General features: G+C 45.7%; 1 protein-coding gene and 1 long non-coding RNA gene across 12 annotated transcripts in view; one reads left to right on the top strand and one right to left on the bottom strand.

Annotated features, from left to right (window-relative positions):
- The window catches only part of Cacna1a (calcium voltage-gated channel subunit alpha1 A), a 299,251-nt gene that overhangs the window by 45,920 nt on the left and 234,690 nt on the right, over nucleotides 1-18,641 (top strand). The window lies entirely within an intron of this gene.
- On the bottom strand, nucleotides 7,510-17,898 carry LOC120098528 (uncharacterized). Its single transcript, XR_005496804.2, has 3 exons — nucleotides 17,564-17,898; nucleotides 16,464-16,707; nucleotides 7,510-9,176 (listed from the first exon to the last, which is right to left on the bottom strand). It is a non-coding gene; the product is annotated as an uncharacterized LOC120098528 (long non-coding RNA).

Below are 18,641 nucleotides of genomic sequence, written 5' to 3'. Positions count from 1 at the left end.
AGTGGTGGGGTTTCCCTGCTCTTTTGATTTATTTGTCTGGGATTATTTATTTCATGTGTCTTCTCATGTGTGCTTAACCTCTTTAGATTAAAGTTTCCCTTCTAGCATCTTCTGTAGCTCTGGATTTGTAGATAAATACTGTTTAAATTTGGTTTTATGGTGGAATGTTGTTCTTTCTTCATGTTTTGTGATTGATAGTTTTGCTGGGTATATTAGTCTGAGTAGCAATCTGCGGTCTCTTAGAGTTTGTAGAACACCCATCCTGGCCCTTGTGTTTTTCAGACTCCCCATTAAGAAGTTTGGTGTTATTCTAATGGGTCTGCCTTTACATATTACTTTATCCCTTACAGTTCTTAATACTCTGTCTTTGCTCTGCATGTTTAGAGTTTTGGTGTCTAGAGAAGATTCTTTTCTGGTCCTGTATATTTAGTAGGCTGTTTAGTTTTTTTGTACCTTGATGAGCACTTCATTTTTTAGGTTAGGGAAATTTTCTCCTATATTTTGTTGAAAATATTTTCTGTGACCTAGGTTTCATCCCTTTCTTCTATTCCTATTACTCAAAGATTTGGTCTTTTCATAGTGTCCCAGATTTCCTGGATGTTTTGTGTCTGGAATTTTTAACTTTAATTTTTTTCTTTGACCAAAGTATCCAATTTTCTACCTTGTCTTGAATGCCCAAGATTCCCCATGTCTTGTACTCTGTTGGTGAATATTGCCTCTGAAATTTTTATTTTATTTCTTTTTTTAAAAAGATTTATTTTATGTACGTGAGTACATTGTCACTGTCTTCAGACACACCAGAAGAGGGCATCGGATCCCATTACCAATGGTTGTGAGCGTCCGTGTGGTTGCTGGGTATTGAACTCAGGACCTCTGGAAGAGCAGTCAGTGCTCTTAACCACTGAGCCATCTTTCCCACCCCTACCCTCCTTATTTGATTCCTTAAAGTTTCTTTTCCAGTTTTTTGTTTTTTGGTTTTTTTGTTTTTGGTTTTTTTTTGTTTTGTTTTGTTTTTTTTTGTTTTGGTTCTTTTTTTCGGAGCTGGGGACCAAACCCAGGACCTTGCGCTTGCTAGGCAAGCGCTCTACCACTGAGCTAAATCCTCAACCCCAGTTTGGGTTTTCTTTAGTGACTCTATTTCCACTCTCGTGTCTTGAACTGTTTTCGTTACTCTGTTACCCTGTTTGTGTTTTCACAGATTCCATGACTGGATTTGTTCCCACCCTCTCTAAGGTCCTTGAACATATTCCTAAGAGCTCCTGTGACTTCCTTGTCTAGTGCTTCAGCTGGACTGCATTTCTCAGAGCCTCTGTAGTAGGGTTGCTGGGTTCTGGTGGAAGGAAGCACATTGTCGCTGCTGTTGATGGTTGTGGTTCTGCCCTGGTGTCTAGGCATCTAGGGTAGGGATGACTGGGGTGATTCTAGGTACTGATACCTGGCCTTGTCTTACTTGGTAGGTGTTTCATTCCTTGGGTTCCTTTGTCCTCTCTGATCTTAGGAAAGTGTGGTGACTGAGATGCCTGGCAGAGAGTGTTTTTGTAGGTCAGTGGGTGGCAGAGAGGATAGAGATGGGCTGGAGAAAGGCTGAGAGGGGCGTCAGGAAAGAGCTAAGGACATCCTCTTCACACACAAGGGTTGGGTGGCCAGGGAGTTAGAGGTGGTGGGAGCAGGGGATCTAGCAAATCAATTGTTGTAAGGTAAAGAATAAACTGGAAAAATGGAAGTGAAAGGTCCAAGGGGCTGCTGGGACCAAGTGTTGGAGTCTCCGGTGAGTGGAGTTGGAGTGGGGACAGGGCCTATATGTAAGTAGGTTATTTCTGTGCTCAGGATGACAGATCATGATGGAACTCAGAGAGGATAGTGTGATTCAGCTACCTGAGTTTCCCAGGTGTAGCCCTAGGGTTTCCAAGTAGAAAGGGTTCCTAGGGATTGGGGCTGACACAAAGGAATGGGGTTAGGCCGGAACAGAGGATGGGTCTTAGAGGGTCCACAGAGAGGAGGAAAGCTGTGTCCACTGCAGGGGTTAGGAAGTCCCTGGGAAAGGGAGGAAGGTGGAGAAGGCCCTGTGAGTGCTCTATCGGGGGACCAGACTGGAGGGATCCCAATGAAGGACAGGAAGGAGCTGATTTGTTCTTTCAAACATATCCTTAGGTCCTTTGTTAATACAAATGGTTGCATTTTTTCTTTGCCAGCCAGACACAAGAGAAACATGGAGCAGTTGTATTCCAGTTACCAGGCTACTCTTGTTATTATTCAGAGTAAAAGCATGTGGAGACCCTGAATGTAACCCACCTCTCTGGCACTTCTGCCTTCCTCTGTCTCTTTTTCATCCTCTGCGCCCCCTATTCCTCCTTACTTCCTCCTCTGCTGTGGGTTTAGAGCATAATTGTATGTTTGCCTGTGTTTTTGTGGTGCTAGAGGTGGGGATTGAACTCAGAACCTTGTACAAAATAGGGAAGGGAACTGTGCTCAGCTAACCCCTCACTGGAGGACTCTACCACTGCTCCATCCAGCCTTTCACTGTGGATTCTAAACAGATGCTGTACTGTGAAGCTTCACCCCTTTTGAACTGGACTTTTTATATCGTCTGGTCTAGCCTCCTCCCTCAGCTCCCCTAATGCTGGTAGTATAGGTGACTATCACAACACTGAGAGCCTATCTCATACCACCCCTGAATTCCTACTATGTTCAGGAGCTATTCTAGACACTAGTGATACATCCTAGAATGAGGTCACCAAGAGCTATCGTTAAATTAGAAAAACAAGCAATACACAATTATTTAGCATGGCAGTAGCTATGCTAATATATATAAATATATATATAATTAATATAATAGTAGTAGAAGAATGTGGGGTGGAGTCTAGAAGAAGCCTCCGCTGTAAGGTAACATTCTGGTAGGAACTTGAAGGAAGCAAGGCACAGAGTCATTATCTGTGGAAAGAGCCCCACAGGGCAAGGAGACAGCAAGCACAAAGGCCCTGGGGCAAGAATTTTCTTGGTGTGTACAAAGAGAAGGTTCAGCAATTGATTCAAGGCCTTCTGAACTGCAGGAGAACTTTTGCCTTTTTCATGAGTCTCTGAGAGTTCTGAGCTGGGGAGGAATGTTAGGGAGTCACTTGGGCATGAGAACAGGGTAGAGACAAGAAGCAAGGAGAAGGGGAAGAGGCAGCTGTGGGGGTAGAGAATGGAGACAGACCAGGGGGTCCTGTGGGAGTCCGTTCTGGATCTATTCTGAAGACATACCAGATGCACACGGCTCATGGTTTGGATATGGATGTGTGAAGGAGAAAATCCAAACATTCCCCTGAGGAATCTGTGGTGAGCAGCTAAGGACAGCTCCAGCATCCACTGGGAGGAAAAAGACAGGGCGGGGGAGTGCGGGGAAGGCCAGGCGGGAGTCACTCACCACTCAACACGTCCCCCCTGAATTAGAGAATCGCCCCACAGCAACATTCATGAAGAATGGAATGCAAACATCTATTAATAATTATTTGCAAATGCTACATATTAGCCAGTTTAGATAAACTCTGCTCTCTGGGAAGTTTGCCAGGAAAAAACCTCCAACGAACTTTCTGTAGCTATCATAGCCAGCAAAATGGCATCAGGGAGTCTGGGAGTCCATTGTTAGGCAGAAGAGCTGGCCTCCTGTAGGAATCTATGTCTCTAACTCTGGTTCTTCCAGCTGATTTTCCACAAGACCCAGGACCTCCTGGTTGATAAATATGATAGAGATAAAGGAGGATGGGTGGGAGAGAACCGAGATCTGCAGGATGAGATGCTTGTCAATGACAACATACTAGGCTGGAACACAGCTCCAGCCTGCCTAGAATCCCTTAGCAGTCCTGGGGATGTGGCTCAGTGGTAGATCTGCTGCCTAGGATCCCCTAGTATGGACTGGGGGTGTGGCTTGGCAGCAGAACACTGCCCCGTATTTTCTCTGAGTCCCATTCTCTGTATCACATTCATAAATTTAACATATTATATTAATATATATTTAATGCATGTGATATTTTATTAATATCAATTAATTTTATTAATATTGTATATTAATAGAGAAGGTCAGATGTTTTGATTGGCAAACTACCTTTGTACAGATTTGGGTAGGTAGGTATTTGGAACTAAGAATCAAAGGGTTGGACACATCCTGACCCAAGAATTCTAGAAGCCAAACAATACTCTGAACATAATGATACATTGTAACTGATTGTGGTATCACTTTTAAAAAGCATCTGGGAAGGGGTTGGAAAGATGACTCAGCAGTTAAGAGCTCTGGCTGCTCTTCAGAGGACCTAGGTTTGGTTCCAAGCACACACCTGGCTGCTCACAACAGCCTGGAACTCCAGTTTCAGGGGATCCAACACCCTCTTGTGGCCTCCATGGGCACTGCATGTATACAGAGTGTATATGTATGTATATATACATATACACGTGCATATTATACATGTACATGCAGACAAAACACATATTAAATAAAAATATTTTAAAAACAAAAGGCATTTTGGGAAACATTGAAGTTTCACCCAGTGAGTATGGGTAAGCAAAGGATATGAATTGACCTACAGAAGCTGAGGGTTGAGGTAGGGCAGCAATGCCCAACTCAGAAAGGCACTAATCACTGTGCTTGACAGCCTGAGTTTAATCCTTATGATCCACATGGTGTAAGGAGAGAACAATTTCCCCCAAGTTGTCCTGACTTCCTCCTGTGTATTGGGGCATGTGTGTGTAATATATATATATATATATATATATATATATATATATATATTTTTTTTTTTTTTTTTTTTTTTGGGTAAGCTGAGAATAGGATAGTATGGAAAGAAGTGTGCATGTGAGCTGTTCATTCTTGAGTGGTCTGGGCAAGAAGAAACTGCTTGGTTCTAGGATTACAGATCAACATTTAACCTCAGATCCTAGTTTACAGGCACAGAAACATCTTTCCTAGTGCTCCTTTGACGGCCTTTGAGTTCATTTGATAACCAAGTGTCTTAGGGTTTCCATTGCTGTGAAGAGACACCATGACCAAGACAACTCTCTTTTTTAAATATTTTATTTATTTTATTTGTATGAGTACGCTATAGCTATCTCCAGACACCCAAGAAGAGGGCATCGGATCCCATTATAGGTGGTTGCGAGCCGCCGTGTGGTTGCTGGGAATTTAACTCTGGACCTTTGGAAGAGCAGTCAGTACTTTTTTTTTTCTTCTTTTTTCTTTTTTCTTTTTTTCGGAGCTGGGGACCAAACCCAGGGCCTTGAGCTTGCTAGGCAAGCGCTTTACCGCTGAGCTAAATCCCCAACCCCCAGTCAGTACTTTTAACCTCTGAGCCATCTCTCCAGTCCCCAAGACAACTCTTATAAAGACAACATTTAGTTGGGGCTGGGTTAGAGGTTCAGAGGTTCAGACCATTATCATCAAGGTGGGAGCATGGCAGTGACCAAGCAGGCATGGCCCGGGAGGAGCTGAGAGTTCTACAACTTGGTCTGAAGGCCAGTAGGAGAAGACTAACTTCCAGACAGCTAGGAGAAGTTCTCTCAAAGTCCAGCCCACAGTGACATCCTTCCTTCAACAAGGCCACATCAACTCTAACATTGCCACACCTCCTAATAGTGCCACTCCCTGTGGGCCAAGTATATTCAAACCACCACACAAGTCTTTGTTTTCTTTTCTGTGGTGCTGGCGATGAACCCAGAGCCTTGCTGAGCTACTCCCTTAGCCCCTCACTGGGGGATTCCAGGCAGCTGCTGTTTGGCTGAGCCATGCCCCCAGCTAGCCTTTCTTTGTCGTCAGCAATGCTGTCCTCTTCCCCTGTTCTGTTGCCTAACTGCCCAATCTTGACCTCTGCTGGGAGGGGACTGCTATTACTTTTTTTTTTTTTTTTTTGTTCTTTTTTTCAGAGCTGGGGACCGAACCCAGGGCCTTGCGCTTCCTAGGCAAGCACTCTACCACTGAGCTAAATCCCCAACCCCTTACTTTTGTTCACTTTGTACTGCCTACTGGCAGCAATTTTCAATTCTCTTTTTGCAATTGGAGCCTCCTTTTTAAGAATTGAACCCAGACCGGTCATGCATAGTGGTTAGTGCCTTTCTGCGCTGGGCAGTGCTGCCCTCTCTCAGTCCTTAGCTTCTATAGGTCTGCTCTGTCTTTTGCTAATCCATTTCATCTGGGTGAGCGTTAATAATGTTCCCAAACATTCCTGCTGTTTTTAGAGGTATTTTGACTTTATGTGTGTTCTGTCTCTGTGTACATGTATGGTCGATGTACATGTAAATACCTCCAGTTGTTAGACAAGACTTCAAAGAGCCAGAAGCCATCAGAGTTACAAACATGGGCACACGGACTGGTGGACTCCACAGCAGGGTAGGCAGTTGCCGTGAGTGCAGAATGGGTGCTGGGCAGGGTGTGGCTGGGGGACAATCCACTTGTTAGTGGGGACTTGAACATTAGAGTGAATTTGCTTTTCTGGAGTCAGCACCCTGTGGGGATTTAGACAAGAATCAGGGAGCACATTCCCAGGCAAGTGACTGGGGCTCTGCCACTGAAGTGTCTACATGCTGCACTCTGTGTGTGTGTGTGTGTGTGTGTGTGTGTGTGTGTGTGTGTGTGTATGTGTCTGTATACTGCCACTCTGTGTGTGTGTGTGTGTGTGTTGTGTAATTTGAAGCATAGGTAGCCAGATTGCAGGTATAGTCTAGCCTGCACCCTTAGTTCTATCCTAGCATCATGGTGGTGCATGTATTCAGTAATCTCAGCCCTTGGGTGGTAGAGGCAGGAGGATCAGAAGATCAAGGTCAGTCTTGGCTACATAGTGCATGCAAGGCCAACCTGGTCTTTGAAGCATGAAGACTTGTCAGAAAGAGAGGGGTATGGCTAAGGAAAAACTCTTTAGTGTGTTGGGAAAGGCATTGAAAATTCATCATACTCCTAAAAACTAATGTGTACAGGCATTTTATCTACATATATGTCTGTGCATCAGATTTATGCCCATATCCACGGAGGCCAGAAGAGGGAGTCAGATCTCCTGGAACTGTAGACGGTTATCTGCTGCTGTATGGGTGCTGGGAATCGACCCTGGGTCCTCTAGAAGAACAGCCAGTGCTCCTAACCACTGAGCCATTTCTCCAGCTCCCCACTAGAATTTTTTAATGTAAAAATTATTTTACTTTTGACAAGTATTTTTTTTCTTCTTTTTCCGGAGCTGGGGACTGAACCCAGGGCCTTGCGCTTCCTAGGCAAGCACTCTATCACTGAGCTAAATCCCCAACCCCTTGACAAGTATTTAAATCTAAGTTATTTTCATTCTCTCTCTCTCTCTCTCTCTCTCTCTCTCTCTCTCTCTCTCTCTCTCTCTCTCTCTGTGTGTGTGTGTGTGTGTGTGTGTGTGTGCCTGTGAGTGCACGTCCCTGGGAGAGCACAAAAGGGTATCAGATCACCTAGAACTGGAGTTTTAGGTGGCTGTGAGCCATTCTACTTAGGGGCCGGGATGTGAACTCCAGTCCTTTTCCAGAGTAGCAGTTGTCTTAACTTCTGAGGCGTTTCTTCAGTGTTATTAGGAAAGTCTTAGGGAAAAATTCCAGGGAGAAGGATGTAGCTCAGTGGTAGAGAGATAGACTTCTATGCCCACACAGGAAAACATACATGTGTGTTATGTGTGCATATGTAACTTACATGAAAAATTCCAGACTTATTTTGGAAAATAATGTTTTGGTGATTAAAAATCACTTTGAAACTGGGTATGGTGACTCACACTTGTAATCTCAGCACGATAGGCTGATGCAGGAGGATTGCCAGGAGTTTGAGACTTCCATGGGCTACATACAGAGTTCTAGACCATATTGGACTAGAGTGAGACTCTGTCTCAAAACTAAAGGCACTATGAGCCAGAGCGCTCAGGAGTTCAGTAACAGCTAGACGACAAAGTAGGAATGGCCTCAGAACAAACAAGGAAGCACGGACTGAGGAGGGTCTGGTCAGTACTGTGCCTGCTTCATAAGCATGGGACCGGAGTTCTGACCATCAGAACCCATACACAAGCCACACTCAGCAGTGCCAGGCTGTAAATCTAGACCAAGAATGGAACTCTCTGACCAGGAAGCCCAGCAGAGTAGGTGAAGTTATCAAAAGGCCTTGTCTCAAAACAGAAGGTAAGCAACTGAGGAAGACGCCCATGGCATCTAACCTGAACATGGACCCTCACACATGCACACACCCACAGGAACATGCGCCCACCCCCACATACATAAACACACACCAATAAAGAGAGTTTGATCACCAAAAAAGGCACTGGAGACAGTGAATGTCTCTGAAACCCAGTCTCTAAGACTGGCTTTCCTGTTTTACACATAAGTGCACGGAGACCAGAGAGGTCATTCACTTAACCAATATTGCACAGCCCCAGGTCATGCTGCTTTGTAACACAGCTTTGAACCCAGCTGCATCTCTCCCTGGATTCTGTCTAAAAGGGGAGAGTAGGGTTTGCTTTTTCTCGATAATTCTTTGAGATGTGTTCTTAAATGGGTGCCTCCGGGGGAAGCACTTTCAGATACAAAGGCTGAGGCCCAGGAAAGGAGAAAGAGAAAGACAGATGGCATTCACTGCCTGCCTGGGGGTCACTCCACTGTGGTCTCTCTGTGAGGTGACATGCACTTAAGTTTGTCTCCACACAAGGCCACACACTCCCTAAAGGAAGCGCCAGCAGCTCTCTTTGTTGTCGCTTTGCTTGTGTCTCTAACGTGTTGTCCCTGCTTGTATTGGGTGGATCTCGGGCACTGTCAGGTCCCTGGACATAGCAGGCACACCGCCAAGATGGTCCCTATGAGGCTGGAATTTAGGGGTAGCTGTGTCAGGGTGAGGTGTGCAGGTGCACACACATGTGTCTGCACACGTGGAGACCGGAAGACAACGTCACTAACCAAGTTTTCACCGGAGACAGAATCTCTCGCTGAACCTAGATCTCCGGAATCGTGTAGGCTGCTGTGTCCTGTGTGGCTTTGTCCTGAAAACCTGACCAGGGTGATGAGAGAATAAGACAGACACACAGACACATGTTCTGAGAAGCTGGGTGGGCTGAACTCGCTGCAGCACCAACTACACAGCCCTGAAGGACAGCGTTTACCACAGAGGAAGGGCTGGCCAGTCTCTGGAGATCTCTGCAGTGCAGAAGCCTCAGGGTGCAGTCATCCTGAGGAGGAAGAAGGGGGTGCCAGTTATTACTCGTGCTGATCAATGGTCCACAGTGCTCCTTGGCACCAGGGCAGGCTTTGCCAGTGCCGACATTACACATTCACTCTGGGCATCATTTGGTCTTTACTCACACCCACTCGCAGCTTCCTCGGTTTCCTGCCCTGGGCTGAGGCATCCAGAATCCTCCTGTTTCTGCTTCTCCTAATCCTAGGGTTGCAGACACAAGCAACTACATCCAGCTTTTCTGGGGGGTCTGAGCCTGCATTCATACATCACAGCGGCCACTTTACCACCAAGTCACCTCCACTCCAGTTGGCTTGGGTCACTCTGGTTCTAGGGGCAAGTTCTAGGAGAGTGGGCTCACCTTACGCATGGCTAAATAGGTGGGATAATTAGTCCTTTAATGAGATACTACTCCCCCACCCCAGGATTCCTGCCCCTAGTGCAGGAGATTTTCCTGATGCAGGCGTGTAGCTTGTCAGTCTGTCTGATTTTCAGAATTATTCAACTTCTCCCAACAATGCCTCCCTTAATAATTTGGAGCTTCCCCTAAATGTTTCGAGTTTCTTTACTCTTTCTCTAAAGCTTCCCTCCCTGTCATGTGGCTGCTTGCCTGCCACGTGGCTGACCCCCACGCCAGTTTAAATAGCATGGTTTTTTCCCACTCCTTCCTCCAGGCAGCAGCTGGGGGTGCAGTTACCCTGCTCTGGGGTTTTTTCTTTCAAAGACTTCCATTTGAGCCCACTCCACTCCTAAATTATTTTATTAGTGAGGCTAATAACACCAAGGGGAACTCCAATTTCCAAGACATCATTTGGCAAGCATAGTGAGACCCCAAACTCTAGCAGTAATGGTGTCTGCAGATTGTATAGTAGGGACCTTTGCTAGCTCAGACAATCTTTCATATAGTTCTAAGGTTATGGGTACAAATGTTGGGCCCTGCATGGTGGCTCACAGATACTTTTTAACAATATTTATTTGGGAGGCTGAGGCGGCAGGATTTTGTGTCATGTAGGTCAGCCTGGGTGATATGAGACCCTGTCTCAAAAAAAGAATGTAAAAACAGGATGGACTGGTTGGTCAGTAGGTAAAGGAGTTTGCAGTTGGCCTGATGGCCTGAGTTTGATCCCAGGACTCACACGGGGGGGGGGGGGGGCTGGCGTCTCCGCAGTTGTCCCCTGACGGCCACATGTACCCCCCGACTTACCCAATATATAAATGCATAAATAAACACAGGTAATGCAATGAAGATGCAAATGCTGAAGCCAGACTTTCCTGAGTGAGCTTGGACTCTGTTCCCTGGCTGTGGGAACACAGGCGTTCCGTAACTCTTCCTGCCTCAGCCTGGACAAGACTCAGCAGGTTGGTATCAGTAAAGCACTTTCAGTGACTGGCATCAGAGACTTAGTGGCCAAACACAGTTGCCACCACCTGGACAAACTTCCACGTCACCTTTCCCGCTTTCCCGAAGCTGTGAGCAGGATTTAAGAAGTCTACACCTTGTAGGACGCAGCCTGGGGAAGCCCCCATGCCAAGCGGCTCCCCCAGTCTCTTTGGGATGGAACCACGCTGAGCTGAAATGCAGGGAATTGGAGCTAAAACCCGGAGGTTCTTCTCTGGAATACCCAAGACCCAGGCTCCAGTCTGAGCACTGTGGGAGGCAGAGGGCAGGGAGGAGGGAAGAGGGAGGACTTACAACCAAGCAGAGCAGCACCTTCTTAATTACTGCCTTGATGAACATACAACTGGCTTAAGAAATTGGCCTCGGAATGGCATTCACAGCTATAGATGATAGATAGATAGATAGACAGATAGATAGATAGATAGATAGATAGATAGATAGATAGATAGATAGATGGATGACAGACAGGCTGATAGAAATGTCCTTAGTGTTCGATTTATAACAAAATGCCTGAGGCACGTGTGTTCAGTAGCCCAGGTTGCTATAATACCTGCAGGAAGCCAAGAGCTTCCTGTGTCTCAGGCTTTGGAGGGCCCATTAAGCAACCAAGCAGCTGCAATGCTTTGGGTCCTAGACTAGAGGAAGAAGCTGCAGTCCCTCATCTCCTCACACCCCAATTTCCTCCCCCAGGGCCTCAGCCCTGAAAGTTCCAATGCATCCCAATAGGTGCCTCCTGGGGACTAAGCCATGCTCCTGGGTTCAACATTCTAGCTCCACATGAGTTCAGTGCTGTTGGAGGCCAGAAGGGGGTGTCAGATACCCAGGAGCTGGCCTGAACTCAGGTCCTCTGCAACAGTAGCCTCTTAGACGCTGAGCAAGCTCTCCATGCACAGGTTTGTTCTGTCACAGCCTACTGGTGAGAACTCACCGGGGTCCCATGAGCCTCCCGTAGTCCCCTCAAGACCAGTGATGCCCATTGACTTCTGGCTATGGTCGGCTTTTCTTTCCCATCACCCCCTACATGTGGGTCTCAGAGACCAAACTTGGCCTCTGACCAAATCACAGCTGTAAGCAGGTCTGAGATCGTGAATGGGTGTACAATACGGATGGAGCCTTAATGTCAGCTCTGAAGTGTCTGTGGGATGGGAGCTATAGAAGCTGTCTTCTCACTTACCCAACACTTGCCAACACATCCCTAGGAGTTGACAGGGACCTCTGCTCCATGGCATTTCCACGTAGAGCCAGTCTGAAGGAGCCATCACCGTCTGGCGCTTAGCTATTTCCTATGCAGTCAAAAGGCTTGCTCCAGAGGAGCGCTCACCAGCCAGGAGAGATTTCCAAAATATTTCTTTTTTACCTGTGTAATGCTACAAGGCAGCTGCTAGACATGTGGGGGTGTTTTAAAAATTTCCTTTTAAGAAATACATAAATTATGTTTAATTATATGTACCAGGGGGTGGGGGCTGTGTTCACATGCCATGGTGTGTGTGTGTGTGTGTGTGTGTGTGTGTGTGTGTGTGTGTGTGTGTATGTGTCAGAGGACAACTTGAGGGTTGAATTGGTTCTCTCTTTACAGCATATACACCCCAGGAATTGAACTCAGGCCATGAGGTCCGGCAGAAAGTGCCTTTATTTGCTAAGCCATCTTTCTGGTCCTTTAAAAAAATATATTTCCTCTTTCTTATTCATCCACTCACATGTGGGTTTTGAGTAGAAATTTGCTTTTTATGACTGAAAAACCCACTAGGGGCTGAAGAGATACTGAGTGGTTAGGAGTGTTTCCTGGTTTTGCAGAGGACCTGAGTCCAGTTCCTAACACCCACATAGAGCATACCACAGTAGCCTGTAATGCCAGCTCCGGAAGATCCAACGCCCTCTTCTGGCCTCCATTGGTACTGCACTCATGTGCACATACTAACTCATAGACACACATACGCAGAATTTGAAAGTAAATGTAAATCACTTTTTCTTTTGCTTTTATTAAATATTTTTTGAGGTTACACTACAGTTACATCATTTCCCCCTTCCCTCTCCTGCCTTCAAATCCTCCCACGCACCACTACTTGTTCTATTTCAACTTCATGGCCTCTTTTTCTTTAACTGCTGTTACATGTATGTGTGTATTCATACATATATATTCCTAAATATATCTAAATATATAAAATATACAAAATACACAGTCTGCATAATGTCACTTGTATGTATATGTTTTGGGTGCTGACCATTTGGTATTGGATAACAAATTGGTGTTCTCTTCCCTTGGGGAGACCATTTCTCCTGCTCTCAGCAATCTTTAGTGGCCTGTGGTTCTTTATGTAGGGTTAAGGCCTCACTTAAGGCCCCACTCCCCCTTCTCACACTAGCATGTCTATTGGTAATGCCTGAGAAATTTAAAAAAAAAAAACTAACTATTTTTTAAGTCAGGCACATTGGTGGACACCTTTAATCCCAGCACTCTGGAGAAAGAGGCATGCAGATATTTGTAAGTTCGGGGCCAGCCTTGTCTACATAGTGAGGTCCTGCCTCAAATATAAACAAATGAATAAACTCCACATATTAAGTTTTGATTATCTTTGCTCGTGCACGTTGTCCTGGCTAGTTTTATATCAACTTGACACAAGCTCAGGTCATCTGAGAGGAGGGAACTTCAAGAACCCGACTCTATAAGACCTGACTATAGACAAATTATACACAAAACATACGTTTTCTTAATTAGTGATTGATAGGTGAGGCCCCAACCATTGTGGGTGGATCCATCCCTGGGCAGGGGTCCTGGGTTCTGTAGGGAAGCAGGCTAAGCAAGCCATGAGGAGGAAGTCTGTAAGCAGCATCCCTCCATGGCCTCTGCATCAGCTCCTGCCTCCAGGTTCCTGTCCTGCATGAGTTCCTGTCCTGACTTCCTTCGTTGGTGAGCAGCACTGTGGAAGTGTAAGCCAGATTAAACACCCCCCCCCCCATTGCTTTGGTCATGGTGTTTTATCACAGCAATGGTAACCCTAGCTAAGACATGTATGTTCACAGGAGTGCATCTACATATGTAAGCGTGCATATTGGAGGTTCGGTTGCGTGTTGTTCTTCAGTGACTGTCCACATTGTTCCTTTGAGACACGATATCTCACTAGCTTGGAACTCAATGAGTAGACAAACAGGATGGCTGTCCAGCCCTGGGAACCTGTCTGAAACCCCCTCCCCGACTCCCCTTTCCGGCCACAATTTTTAGCTGGGATTACAGGTGAACACTGCTGTGCCTGGTGCTTTTGTTACATGGGTTGTGGGAGTTGAACTCAGGTCTTTGTAGTTTCAAGATAAGCTATTTTACCAACTGAGCTATCTCTGGAGCCCGTGTGAAAATATACTTATGACTAATAACCCTGTATAGGCAGTGGCTACTGTCCAGAACAGTACAACATTAGAGACAAACACATCGGTCATTAAGTTATATAATTCGTCTCCACTGAAAGCTCATTGGTCAGGTGTGGTAGTCATGTGATCCCAGAAAATCAAAAGTGGGCAGGGAAACACTGCTTTGACATGTTTCTGCAGGTGGAGAACTAGATGCATTTGGAGCATAGCTCTGATGGCTATGTAAGAGAATAGGTCATTTGGGATCCTGGAAGGAGAAAAACTGACTCTTAAGGAGTGTTGCAGCTTTTATCTGGAATGTTCTCTAAAGAGCCTTGTGCAGAAGGTCTGATCTTCAGCCTCTGGCACTATTGGGAGGTCATGAAACCTTTAAAGGGAGGAGCCTATTGGGAAGAGGCTATTGCATTCACCTTTGAAGGAATATGGGATCCTGACCCTTCTTGTCTGTTTCACTTCCTGGACCCATCAAGTGACCATCCATCTATGACACACATACTACAGCCGAAATGCCTGTGCTTGCACAGACACAAACCAATCAGGGCAAGTGCTGTCAGCTCAAATCCCCGAGACCGTGAGTCAGAATGGGCCTTTCTTCCTCATCTGACTGCCTCAGGTACCAGTCACTTAGCTTCTACAGGAAGGGAAGGGAAGAAAACCACGGGACCTTAAAACACGTTAAATACCTGACTGCAAATGGCTGTTTATAACTCTTGTATAATAATGAAAATAATCCTGTGGATGAAAAAAGACAAACCAACAACAGGTGAAATCTTCCCTTTGATAAAAATTATTCATCATTCGATTGCTCACGTCACCACTAATGCCTCTCACCAAGAAGCACATAAGTCTCACTCCATTTCCAGTAAAAACTTCCTTAGGAGAGGCAGGGTTAAGGAAGAGCATTGGCCACTCTTCCAGGGGAACTGGGTTCAGTTCCTAGCACCCATATGGTGGCTCACAACTGCCTATAACTCCAGTCCCAGGGAATCCCACTCCTTTCATAGTGAGAAGACATACACACAAAATAAAATAAAAATTATATATATAACTAATTTGCCTATGAGTTTGATAACCTTATTTAGAATTGTATTTTAATTAATTTAATATTCTGATCATGTGCTGGTGATATTTGGAGTTGCACTGTAAGTTATTTGTGTTGCCTCTATTTTGTAGCTAATTACCCCCAATTTTAACAGCTCAAATGACCAGTCCCTTCTGCATCTGTTGCTGCAGTTCAGTTCCCAGGTGCGGCTGTGGGGGTCTCCAGGCTTTTGGTCCTGACCCTGGAGAACGTATTCCTGAGCTTCAGCACGCACAGCTTGAAAACTCCCTTCCGGCTGTGGGGGCTGAGTGTACCAGTTACTGAGGGATTCCTGGTCATGTGTGCATGTGTGCGTGTGCGCACGTGTGCATATGTGTGTGCATGTGTGTATGTGTGTGTGCAAGTGTGTAGGTATAACAGACACAGAGAGAGAGAGAATAAGGTTTTGTGAACTTATTTCATAGCTGTCACCCATCATTGTCACGCTCACTGTCATTTACATTTGAAGTCTGTGTCTATCACTTCAAATGTAACCAACCACTATCCAGGGGACAGGATGGTGGACACCTGTGACCACAGCACTGCCACGGCAGCAGTCACAGAGCCCAAGACCAGCCTGGGCCTTAGTGAAACCACATCTCAGAAAACAGAGCAAGGAAGTGCGAGATTGACTAGTGGGTTAAAGACACTTGCACCAAGGCTGACAGTCTGAGTTTGATCCTGGGGACACACATAGTGGGAGGAGAGAACTGAGTCGTTGGAGCCCACAGTCATAACAAATCAATAAATCAATCAAGCAGTCAATCAACCAAGCAAGCAAGCCAACAAGCTAGCATGTGAATCAGTGTGTGACAGTGGGTTAGGATCACTGGTTGTGTGACAGTTAGGATGTGACAGTGGGTATGTGACAGTTAGAATGTGACAGTTAGTGTGTGTGACAATTAGGATCACTGGTTGTTGTGGCAGAAGCTACCTTCCACATCTACAGAGTAGAATTCATTCATTCATTCGTTCATTCATTTACTTGAGATAGGGCCTCATGTAGCCCAGGCTGGCTTCAAACTCTATGTAGCCAAGGATGCCCATGAGCTCCTGATCCTCCTGTCCCTAGTTCCCGGTGCTGAGATTGCAGGTGTGGGCATCGCTGCTTCATGCTAGGCCTGGAATTCAGGACTGTGAACAGCAAGCAAACGCCCCACTAGCTGAGACACGCCCCCAGCCTTGAGAGAAGAATTTGAAAGATATTTAATTGACAAGTTTTTGTAAAAAGTAAATAGTTTCTAGTCTGCACATACAATCTAAAACAGGCCAGAATTATGCACCAAAGTTGTGTTTATCAAATGATCTATGTACAAGATACTTACACTTTGTTTTTCTGGAGAAACAAGTTTCAGAGGAGATGCAGAATGTTACTGGAGATTTCCTGGCCAAATGGCCTAGTCAGATCTCCTAGGGGATCTGCCACAAGCAGAACTTACCTACTGGTCCGTGAGCCTCTTCACTTGTGTGCGTGATTCGAAGCAGACAAACGGAAGGAAGACGTGTAGAGGAACTTCCAGATACCATGATTGTGAGGTGGCTTACGGGTTAAGAGAAATGGCTGCTCTTACAGAGGACCCAGATTCTGTTCCCAGTACCCACATGGTGGCTCGCAACTGCTTGGAACTCCATCTTCTGTCCCAGAAGGACAACTGCTTTCATGCCTGAGTATCCTCTGCTTCCCTTCCAATAAAAATAAAATAAATCTTAAAAATATATCATTAATGTAAACATAAGGCAAGAAAATGCCACAGAGAAGGGGGCACAGCAAAACTGTTAGCCAGAGTGAAGTAAAAATGCACAACGAATCTCACCAGGATTAAAAGGTGAAGTAGAGAACGGTCTCAAAGAGAAGAGTAACTGTATGGAGGCCAAAAAGGAAAACAAGAAATTAAAGGGCCCACTCGCTTACCACACGGCTTAAGAGACCAGAGCGCCCAGATGGGTGGACATCATCAGAGAAACAGTCAAGAAAGTTTGTCAAATTGAAAGGAAGGCCTGGGTTCTGTACTGAAAATCCTTCCAAGTACTCAAGAGCAGTCTGTTCTATGCAGAGCATAGTAGTAACTGTTTCCGGGCATTGTGGCCAGTGAGACTGAGTGAAGGAACCAGGGTCAAGAAGGTTAGAAATGTCCCAACAGTGTGACCAGTGCTGACAGCAGAGGAGCACATTTTCTAAGTTAAATGCAGTGTGAATGAGAATTTTATACCCAGCCACACTAGTTTTTTGGTTTTTTTTTTTTATTTTAAGATTTCTTTTCTCTCTCTCTCTCTCTCTCTCTCTCTCTCTCTCTCTGTGTGTGTGTGTGTGTGTGTGTGTGTGTGTGTGTGTGTGTGTGTGTGTTGCCCTCAGAGTCCAGAGCAGGGTGTCAGATCCCCTGGAGCTGGAGTTACAGGCAGTTTGAGCCTCCTGGTGTAAGAGCTGGGAATTGAACACAGTCCTCAGGCAGGCAGCTGAGGCTCTCCCACTGTGCTGTCTCTTCAGCCCCAGTCACACTATTCAGGGGCATGAAGAGACGCACACATCTCTAAAGCTTACTTCTGGAGGCAGATTGCAGTTTTCACAGCTGTCCCCATGTTGTCTGTGTTTTCTCTATGACAGTTGCTGCTTTCCCAGAAGAGAGCGACATCCACACTCTCTTCCCTTGATGAGGTTTTGTGACTCACTGGACAGAACAATCAGAATTGATGTCTCATCACTTCCCAGTGTTAAGTCACAAGGGAGGCTTCAGATGCTGACTTATTCCTGGGGGATATAAGCCTTGGAATTTCTGAACTGGCATTTTTATCCCGTTTATCCTGACCTCACAGTGTGAAGACCCCAAACAGAGAGACCACACAAAGATTGAGGGACTTCAAATCCTACTGTTTGGGCCTTTCCTGGCTCAGTGACAGACCCTATTACTGGGGAATCCTTTCATGAGTAGCCTCTATCACCTTTTGAATGTAGTGGCATGAGATGGCTGGGGAACACAACCCAGTTGATTCTGGTTGGTGAGTTGAAGCATGAACTATAATGACCGCTCAGCACTGCTAAGTTTGAGTATTTCATGCAGCAGTAAGTAACTAGAAGCCCTCTCGTGCATCCTTTCTCAGGAGGCACTTGGTCACAGTTGGGGAGTAAACTCAGAGAGGAAGACAGGGTCCAGAAGGAGATGTGGAGGGCCTCTCGCAGATGACAGAGAAAGGACCAAGGTACAGGAGGTGAACCATAGAGGAGACCAGGTCACAGGGAATCCAGGTGGGGGGTTCACCATCAAATTAGAAGTTGGTGGTAGAGGAAGAAAAGTTTTAAATTAGGGCAAAATGGTTGACCCCAAAGAAGAGGAAAAGAAGAAAATGTCATTCTTTCTTCACTTGGGAATGCTAACCATCTGGACCTGCTCTGTTATACAATCACGAAGTCTTCCTAACTTAATTTTTACTTAATGTCTGCTTGTGGTGTATGTGTGTGCACAAACTTGTGGGGGCCAGACGTTGACATTAGATGTCCTCAATTTTTAAAGATTTTATGATTTTAATGTGTGTGTGTGTGTGTATCTTGCCTGCATGTATGTCTGTGCACCATGTGTGTACAGTGCCACAGAGGACAGAAGAGGTGTTGTATCCCCTGAAAC

Source organism: Rattus norvegicus, chromosome 19, assembly GCF_036323735.1.
Source record: "Rattus norvegicus strain BN/NHsdMcwi chromosome 19, GRCr8, whole genome shotgun sequence".
NCBI lineage: Eukaryota > Metazoa > Chordata > Mammalia > Rodentia > Muridae > Rattus > Rattus norvegicus.
Note: the sequence above shows the minus strand (reverse complement) of the source record. Positions and strands in the feature narration are given on the sequence as shown.